Source organism: Dasypus novemcinctus, unplaced genomic scaffold (assembly GCF_030445035.2).
Source record: "Dasypus novemcinctus isolate mDasNov1 unplaced genomic scaffold, mDasNov1.1.hap2 scaffold_176, whole genome shotgun sequence".
Taxonomy (NCBI): Eukaryota; Metazoa; Chordata; class Mammalia; order Cingulata; family Dasypodidae; genus Dasypus; species Dasypus novemcinctus.
Window position 1 is genome coordinate 408,657 of NW_026688163.1, and position 10,045 is coordinate 418,701.

The following is a 10,045-nucleotide window of genomic DNA, read 5'->3' on the forward strand; positions in this document are numbered from 1 at the left end:
CTGACCTAGGGGAGAAAACAGAGGAGCTGAGCCCAGAGGAACCCAGGAAGCCTGAACCCTCGCAGACTTCGGCAGCATCTTGCGCCAACACGTGAAAACAGACTTAGGTGAGGGAAGTAACTGATGCTTTATGGCCTGGTGTCTGTAAGCTCCTACCCCAAATAAACACCCTTTATAAAAACCAACCCATTTCTGGTATTTTGCATCAGCACCCCTTCAATTGACTAATACAATCCCCTTGGCCTGTTTGTCTAAACAAATAAAATGTAAACCGTCTACACCAACAGATGAATTTTCAAAAGTCTTTTTGAAAAACAGCTGGTGAAGGAAATGTTAATCTCTATTCTTTTTCTCTTTTCATTCAGCTGGGCGCAAAGCATCCTGTGCCGTGAGCTATTTCCCAAGAACCTTCGTCCCTCACGGAGCAGCGAATGGAGAAATGGCAGTTCAGAGGGCTCCAAGTGGGATTACTGTGCCCACGGCTGTGGGAGCCCCACAGAGAATGGGGACCCGTTTCCTCCTCCGCCCAGCCAGCAGCCCCCCCCCCACCCCCGCCCCGCAGGACACTGATGGTACAAGGAGCAGGCGTTGGCCAGAGCTTGGCTTCGCGTTGTCACTATTTTAGGTAAATCGCCACAAGAGGCCCTGCCAGCAGCCTGACCTCACCAGACCAGGCTTCCTGCAGCTCTGACACGCCTTTACCTCGATCGGGGGGAGCCGCGGGGAGCCGGGCACCCCCCACGCCGGTTCCTGACTCCCCCAGGGGCCAGCTCTAACGGGCCTCTTCCATCAGGTTCCCAAGCGGAAGAATTCCCTGAGGTGGAGCGGACGTGGCCGGAGGCTCCTCCGTCGGGGGCGCTCTTTGGGGGCACCTGGGTGACACCCAGAGACAACGTCACCCTCCTCCCCGCTGGCAGCCAGAACATACGCCCTGGCCCCGGGGGTCTCAGTCTGCTGGACTCAACGCCCCTCACCCTTTAGAACAAATGCGCTCTGGTGCCCAAATACGGAAATGAAACTCATGGGTAAAATTAGCTCCTTGCATGTGTATTTTCCAAAAGCTCAGGAGAAACATCATCCAAGGGTGGTGCCTCGTTTTGTTCATCCCTGAACGCACCTGGACATCTGCACGAGCAGGTGCACCCGCTGGAAGGCGCGATGCCCTAACAGACGCCGTGCGGCCACGGCGGTGGGCACAGCAGCACCTGAGGCTGCGGTCCCTGAATGACCGACCACCGGGAGGCTCTGCCTGAAGCCAGGGACCGTCCACCCGCGATGTACATTACTGTTGAATTCCTAGAAAAATCAGGTACACTAAACGCACGCAAAAGCTGTGTTTATAAGCAGATGCAGGGTCCCGGCGCAGGCTCGCCACGCACGCCTGGCAGGACTCAGAGCGCGCGCGGGAGGAGGCGACCCTGCGCTTGGCGAGGTTGGGACCTTGGTCAGCGCACACCGGCAGGCGGGCCTCGGCACTGGGCCACGCAAAGCCCCCACGGATTCCCAAGGCAGCCCGTGGCGGGGGTCCGAGCTGGGGGTCCGAGCCTGGGGAGCCCTGCAAAGAGGCAGACAAGACGAAGAAGGAGCGTGAATTGCCCAGCTCCAGCGTGACAAATCCGTCCACGTGGAGCCTCGTGGGGGTGCCCTCGTCACCCCTTCCCCCTGCACCTCGCGAGGCCAGCCAGCCCCGCTTTCGCTGGGAACCTGCCTGTGGAACTGGAAACTGAAGCAGAAGCCGCGGGAGGGGCCCGCGAGGCCTTGCTCAGCCTCCCTGCCCGCTCCCCGTCGCCTCCTGCAAAGACCTTCTCCAATCGCAGGTCCATTCCCGGCTCTGGGGTGTGGACCCAGCTCAGCCCTGGCAGTCGCCCTGGGCACCGCTCCCCCCAGCCCGGCCCCCACCCCCCTGGGCAGGCACCTCCTCCCCCGCGCCCCCCAGCCGCCTGCGCCTGCACCCTGCCCCTTCTCTCACTGGGTGAGCTGTCCCTGCCCTGCTCCCGGGACAGCGTGCTGCCCTCCCACGCTCCCGCCTCTCGGGGCGTCACTGGGTCTCTTCCACCAGCAGCGAGCACCCCCTCCCCCGGCCCCGCCCGGCCCCCGAAGCAGCCCCCGCCAGTGCTGCCTCCTGCCTGCCTTCGCCAGGTGCAGCGCCCGCGCCTCACCTCCCGCGAGGTGCCCGCTGCGCTGGGCTCACCACGTCCTGCCTCCTGCCCGTCTGCTCTGGAAGCCCTCGGACGGCACGGCCCCTGCTCTCCTCCACCTCCCACCTTCAGCAGGCGCCCTGACGCACCCGCACCCGGGCTGGGCCTCAGCCACAGGGCTCCAGGTGGCCCCGTCGGACTGGAAAGGCCACTGGTCCCCACCTGTCCTCTCAGTGACCAGGTGGCAGGGGCTGCCCTCTTCCTGCAGGTGAAAAGGAGCTGGGTGGCCCCTGATGACCCCACCCACGCCATGGCCCCGTCCATGCCAGGCCCACCCATGCCACAGCCCACCCATGCCATGGACCCGTCGATGCCATGGCCCACCCATGCCACAGCCCCATCCATGCCAGGCCCACCCATGCCACAGCCCCACTGGCCCCCAGCCTCAGGCCCCACGCACACGTTTTTGGCGCTTCGGGCAGTGTGAAAACCCGTGGCTTTGGTGAGAAATGCTTTCCCTTCCCAAGTTCTGGCCCGGGAGGCCTCGCGGGCTGCGGCCACCAGGCGGCTTTCCTTTCACCCCCCACGCCCCTTAAGCCGCCTGCAGCAGGGCTGCGCTCGGGGGCTGCGGGTGAATGCCTAACCACTGCTCCTGGGGAGGACCCTGATTTGGGTCATTTAATGATTAGGTAGTGCCACCAACTTGCAGCCCGGAGCGTGGCCCTGGGAAGCGACGTGGCGTGGGATCTCCCGGGTGCTCCGAGCTGGCCCTGCCCACCCTTGCAGGCCGGGTACCCCCGGCTCCCTCCTCACACCCATTGAAGCCCAGGGACAGGCTGTGGCCGGGCATCCCCCTTGACCACTGTGGGCCCGACAAGGCCCCCAGGGCCACAGAACAGATTTACGGAGAAGGAGGCGCTGGCCGGGCGAGGCTGCAGGACCTCCCAGTGGAGCCCCCCAGCAGGACCCCACACAGGCCCAGGAGGGAAAGACCCCATCCCTGGGGTGGACCAGCACCCAGCCCTCGCGCTGGCCCTCACGCCACGCCAGGGTCAGGCAAGGCCGTCCTTGCCCATGGAGGGCTGGGGGCTGCGTCCCAGCACGTGCCCCTCCGGGCAGGGCGCTCAGTGTCTGTAGGCAGGGGTGGGTGGCGGGGGCCTCGGGGGTCGGAGCGTGGCTGATGGCCACAGCAGCCGCATCTCCCCGCAGGCCTCAGCCTGGCCCGGATCCCCAGGTTTCTCGCTGCTGAAGGCCCACGTGGTGCACGTGGGGACAAAGCCCACGGTTCCGGAGGGCAGACGGCGAGCTTGAGAGCAGCCTCAGCCAGAAAGAACGCGAGGCGCGAGGCAGAGAAATAGAAACATGGAACCTGGAGCCCGGGGAAGGGGCTGGCGAGCCCCAGCTCCCCACCTGGGCTTAAAACAGAGGCTTTGAGGAAAGCCCTGAAAGAGAGAAACCTGCACGTCAGAGCAGGGTGGCCTGGGGCCAGCGTCACGGGAGAGCACGTCCTCAGAAGGCGCCCCAGGACACGTCCGGTTTTGCACGCCCGCACGTCGTGGCTACAGCGGGGCTGTGCGCGTGGGGCACCACAGATGCCGGATGCGACGTGAGGGAGCAGTGGTGGGATGTGTGTACCCACGTCGCTGCTCACGCGCATATGCCCTTGGCCCGTGGCCTCCACTTACAAAACACAAGTTCAGGACAGAACTCTGAGCATTTCCAGATGGCAACAGGGAGCGTGAAACTGTGGGGCCAGCCTCGTGCCCGCTCCTGACTACCCAGCAAGCCCCGGGGTCCCTGCGCTGCCGAAGCTCAGGGCCTTCTGGGAACAGGGGCTGCCGGCCCAGGATGGGGCGTCTGTATCCCCCCAACTGAGAAGGATCCACTGGGCGGCTCCCAGGAAGAGGACACCCAGTTCTTTCTCCCTGTTCTGGAAATGAGGAGGAAGCGCTCCAAGAATTCTTTCCTGGGGGTCTCCCTGGCCCGGCCCATCTCCACAGGCCAGGAGAAGTGTCTCTGCACCAAGGGCCCCGTGGTCTGCGGTCCCCATGGGCTGGGGGAGCAGTGAGGCCCCTGCTGGAGTCTCAGAGCTGTAGCAGGACTCTGCTCTCTCGCCGGGCGATGTGTGTTTTTCTCTCTCTGTTCTGCCGGTATCAGCTCAGGGATCCCGCACCAGCCCAGAAGGAAGCTCAGCGGGGGTTTATACACCTAGTTCATTCAAAGTGCATTTCCTGAGTACACGGTTTCCCTTTCTTCTATTTCTCGACAGCATAAGAGCAGAATCTCAACTGTCACCATTTGCAGCCCCAGGAAAAGTTTTCATGAGCAGTCCACCAAGTGGGACACTTGAAACTCCAAGTCCACACCTGCAGGCCAAGGGTCAAATTCACTCTGGTGATAAGATGCCTGTGTTCACCCAGATAAACCCTAGTTGAAAAGCCTCTGCTGGCAAGCATCGCGCTCAGTGCAAACCCTCAGCCCCTCCGTGGCCCATGAGCCTGGCATGAGAGACACTGTGGCCTTGCTGGCTTTGGCTTGTACTCACTGGGACAGGATCAGCCCCAGGCAGAGGCCGAGCCTGGGGGCAGTGAGCAGGAGCCTACCTGGGCGAGCGGCAGTGCCCCTGGCCCCCTGCCAAGCACCCAACACAGCGAGCTCTGCCTTCCTCTGTCCACCTGGCACCCTCTGCCTGAAGTGCCGTTCCCCACCCTGCCGCCTTTGGCCTGTACTTGGCTCTTGGAGGCCACGGCCCTGGAGAAGCCCCTGCCGCCGCTCTCTTTCATCACCCCCGTGCCATCCACCCTTCCTGGTTTGCAGTTATCACCATGAGCAATTACATCATCATGGGTGTGAGTCCTGATGACTGTGTCGACCCCACAGCTCCATGGAGTCAGGCCAGGGTGGGCTTTCTCCATTGACTCCATCCTGTGTTTTCAGGCAGAGGTGTTTTTCACATTTGGGCGAAACAGTCCTTCCTTTTTTTTTTTTAAGATTTATTTCCCTCCCCTTCCCCTCCCCAGTTGTCTGCTCTCTGTGTCCATTTGCTGCGCGATCTTCTTTTTGTCCGCTTCTGCTGTTGGCAGAGGCACGGGAATCTGTGTCTCTTTCTGTTGTGTCATCTTGTAGTGTCAGCTCTCCGTGTGTGCGGCGCCACTCCTGGGCAGGCTGCACATTTTTCGCACTGGGCGGCTCTCCTTATGGGGGTGAACTCCTTGCGCATCCGGCTCCCCTACGTGGGGGACACCCCTGCATGGCACAGCATTCTTTGCATGCATCAGCACTCTACACGGGTCAAAGAGGCCGGGGATTTGAACCGCGGATCTCCCATGTGGTAGATAGACGCCCTATCCACTGGGCCAAGTCCGCTTCCCAAAATAGTCCTTCCTTTTGCAGGTATCACAGAGTTTGCTATGATAACGATGCACAACAACTTGCTTGCATTGTGTGGCTTGGCAATGGCTTGGCTGTGGCTCAGTGTGACTGGGCTGGGCTGGGGCTGGGCTGGGCTGTGGCTCAGCTGTGGCTGGGCTGGCCTGTGGCTCAGCTATGGCTGGGCTGGCCTGTGGCTCAGCTATGGCTGGGCTGGCCTGTGGCTCCGCTGGCCTGTGGCCCCGCTGTGGCTCCACTGGGCTGTGGCTCAGCTGTGGCTGGGCTGGACTGTGGCTCTGCTGGACTGTGGCTCCACTGGGCTGTGGCTCAGCTGTTGCTGGGCTGGGCTGTGTCTGAGCTGGGTTGGGCTGGACCACGGCTCAGCTGGGCTGGGCTGTGGCTGGGCTGGGCTGTGGCTCAGCTGGACTGTGGCTCAGCTGTGGCTGGGCTGGGCAGGTCCTGGTGTGGGCTCATGCCTGCTCCATCCTGTCAGCACTGTTTTCTCAGTCGAGGGTCCAGCCTGGGGAGGATGGTGACCTGGGCACATTCCTCCCGCCACAGACAGCGTGCATACAAGAAGATGAGCAGAGCACTGGCTGCATCTTCAACTCTCCACAGACCTGGCCCAGGGTGCTGTTGCCTGCTGTGGTGAGTGGGAACAAGTCCTACCATCCTTAGCCAAGGGGTGGGCGTCAACTCTGTCCACGTGTGAAAAACCACGTGCCCCTGAGGGGAGGGCCTGCAAGCCCCTCACAGCCACCACCTGGCAGACTGTAAGGCCTGGAGTCCCAGGGGCTGGGACCCGGACTCCAGTGAGAGGCCAGGCCTGAGGGTGACGGTGATCAGGAGGGTGGCCACAGGAGACTGGGCCGGGCAGGTGTGTGCAGGCCTGTCCTGGGGCCCTGAGGATCCCAGGTGGAGAGGGCTGCAGGGTTGGAGGTTGGAGGGAGTTGGCTGAGGCTGCCTTGGGGCCTGAGAGGGGATCAGGTACCTCTGGGCAATCTCACCATCCACACCCCCCTGGCCCCACCTTGGTGTCCACACGGCTCTCCAGTCTGGACATGAAGCCTGGCCAGGGCAGGGTGACAGAGGTGATGGCCGGGGCCAGCTAGAGAGGGAGAGATGTAAAGCTTGCCCTTCAAGGGCCCAGCTCCACATCTCGGGGGCCCCAACCCCTGCCCACTCTGCAGGGCACCCTCTCACTGTCCAAGCCACCAACTGGCCAGCACCTGTCTTTTGCGGTGGGACTGGGTGCTGCGTGCTGCCCCCTTGAGGCTACTGATGCAGCAAGGCTCCCGCAGGCCCTGCGGCTCTGGTTTCCTCCCCCACCTCCTGCCCTGGAGTCACCCCTTTTCCTGAAAAGGTGACAGGGCAGCTGGGCAGGGAGGGCATCGCTGGGGGCCAGGCCAGGGTTGTGCTGGGACGTCAGCCATGGGCTCTCCCTCAGGTGCTCAAGTCTAAACAGCCAGCATAACAGAGGAGCCCGGGCTGCAGTACCTGCCTCTTCTGTGGTGTCACTGCTCCCTTGCGGCTCACTCCAGCTGCTGGCACAGCGCCCCCGGACGCCGGGCTGGAGGAGAGGGCGGTGCAGCACGTCCAGCGTCCACACACGCAAGGCCCGCAGCCTCGAGCTCCCCGAGGTGATGAGCCCATCAGCAGGTGAGGACTTCCCAGCCTTCCTTCCTTTTCAAACATCGTTTCTATAATGTAATTCTTCAGATGGCTGTGTTGATAAGAGCTGCTCACAACTGCTACAAATTTAACAGTCGGCTCCTGTGAGCTGACCTGAGCCGCCCAACACAGCCCCGCTCTCCCGCTCCTCGCAGGACAAGAGCGCAGCACCGCGTCTCTTCCGAGCATTTCAGGTAGGAAGTCCCCTGGTCCTCACGTTCCCAGAGATGGTTTCCATCCAGAAATCAGAGCCCCGCAGTGAGGAAACCCTGAACCCCCAGTGCCGCCTCTCCCAGCTAGGCTGCGCCTGAGAAGCCTGGGCTGCGCCAGCTGCTGAAGGCCCCGCCACGTGCCCTCCCGGCCTCCCGCTCGCTCGCCCCCCGCGCGCTCGCTCCCTCTCTCCCTCCTCCTTCCTCCCCCGCCGCCCCCCATCTCCTTCCTCTCTCCCTCCCTCCTTCCCCTCCTTATATCTCTCAGCCACAGTAACTCTACTTTGTATTCTCTCTCTTCTCACTCTGGAGATCGTAGAGCACATGCAAGAGAGAGAAATCCAAATGTGTGAGGTGAAAAGAGAGAAGCGGTTAAATAAAACAAAATGGCCACCTACGTTGGGCTTTGCCACAAGGGACCCCTTTCTGAGGTCTATTCCAGAGGACAAAAACAACTGACCTGCAGGGTTTTTCCAGAAATGGAGCACGCTCCACAAGGCAGTGATCAGCAACACAGTGGTGGTAAAACCAGTTAGGGTCTGGCAGAGCAAGCCTCCCAGAAGGGATAAGCACGCCACAGAACCATGTCTACCTTCCCCCCCGATTTGTAAGAACCCCTGTAAAAATGCAAACGTCATCCCAGCCAATCAGAACATTTACTCACTGGCTTCTGCACTCTCCCGAAATGAGCTTCCTCTCTCCCCCCTTGGGGGAATTCCCTTCTACTTTCTGAATGGAAGCTGCCCCATTCATGAATAGCTCAATAAAGCTGTGAGAGCCTAAGCTGCATTGGAAGTTTTTCTTTTGTCAAGGTGAAAGTCCCAAGGCCTCCCTCCCTGCTCGCCCCTCCCCCAGCCCTGGAGTTCCTCAGGGCCCACCCAAAGTCTTAAGGTCAAGTCCTGCCCTCCCTGGCTCCTGGAGGAGAGCGCACCTGGCTACCCTCCTCTGTCACTCCTGCCTCTTTCCTGTCTCCTTTCCCAGGGCTGAACGCGCAGGCAGCTGTGGCCCAGCAGGGAGCGGTATAGTTTGGAGGTGCCATTCTTACTCCCTTGATATTCTGACCCAAAGCCCTGGGCCCCAGGTTTCTCCACTTGTCCTGACTCACCAGCTGCCCCTGCCATCATCAGTTTCTGATGGATGAGAGCTGCAGGTCTTGCTTTCATTTCTTTCCAAGCATTCCAGGTGAAAAGATGCTGCTTTGCCTGAGGGCCCTCAAATCAGGGAATTGATAAAGCATTTTCTAGCAGTTTGATATAGTTATGAATTCCAAAAATAGATATTGGATGATGTTTGTTAACAGGTCTGTACCTGGGCATGATTACATTATGATTAGGGCTTTGATTGGGCCAGGTCAGTAGGGTGTTGAGTCCCTGCCCCTAGGTGGATGGGGACCCACATATAAAAGACTTGGCCAAGGACAGTGTTGGGGGTTTTGACGTTGGAGTTTTGATATTGGAATTTGATGCTAAAGCCTTAAGCTGGAGCCCCAGAAAGTAAGCTCACAGAAGAAAGAGAAGCAGGCCTGGGGAGGAGAGCAACCCTGAGCCCAGGAAGAAGCAAGATCTGGGAAAAAAAGAAACCAGGAAGCCTGAACCCTGGCAGACGTCAGCAGCCATCTTGCCCAACATGTGGCAATAGACTTTGGTGAGGGAAGTAACGTATGCTTTATGGCCTGATATCTGTAAGCTCCTACTCCAAATAAATACACTTTACAAAAGCCAACAGGCTTCTGGCATTTTACATCAGCACCCCTTTGGCTGACTAATACTCATTTCAAAAGTGAATGTTATCTAATTATTGGTGTGGCACTAAGTGAGTATGAATGTAAGTTGTGAGTCTCCTGGTCAGGAAAGAAAGATAGACTTCTGCTGCTCTAGATCCGTGGACCCTCTTCACGAGCTGCTGCAGAGAGCTTGGTGGCTGTTAAGAGGCTGAACCAAATGCAGATCAGACCTTGTAGGGGAATGGGGCAAGAAATCCATATACTTGTCCTAGTCTTTGATTGCATCAACCTGTTCAGTGTCTACATTGAAGAGAGACATCCTGAAATAGCTGATTTGATCTGCATTCCTGTGTAAGTTTGAGCCTGTGTGTACCCAGAAAATCACTTTCTTAAAGCTGGTCCATTCCTGTGGGTGTGAACCTTTTATAGGTGAGACCTTTTCATTAGGTCACTTCAATTAAGGGCCTTTTGCTTAGGTTATTTCAGTAAGGCATGGCCTAGGGTGAGTCTTAATCCTCTTTCTGGTGTCCTTTATAAGACAAGTAATTCAGAGTGCAGAGAGAAAGTTAGAGGAAGCCAGACGCTGACGCAATAAAATCCAGAAGAGAAGGGAGTCCAGCAGATGCTGCTGTGCCTCTTATCACATGACAGAGGAGTCCAGAACTGCTGGCAGCCCTTCCATGGGGAGAAAGCATCACCTGATGTCTTGATTTGGACATTTTTCTCAGCCTCAGAACTGCAAACTTGCAAGCCAATAAATCTCCATTGTAAAAGCCAACCCATGTCTGGACTATTGCTTTCAGCAGACTTGCAGACTAAAATGATTGATTACCCAGGGCTGGCAGCTTGGTGGGGGAGAGGCAAACAAGACCAAGGCCAGCTAAGTTTAGGGAGATATTTTGGGGAGTTCAGATAAGAAACTACCTCACTGAGTG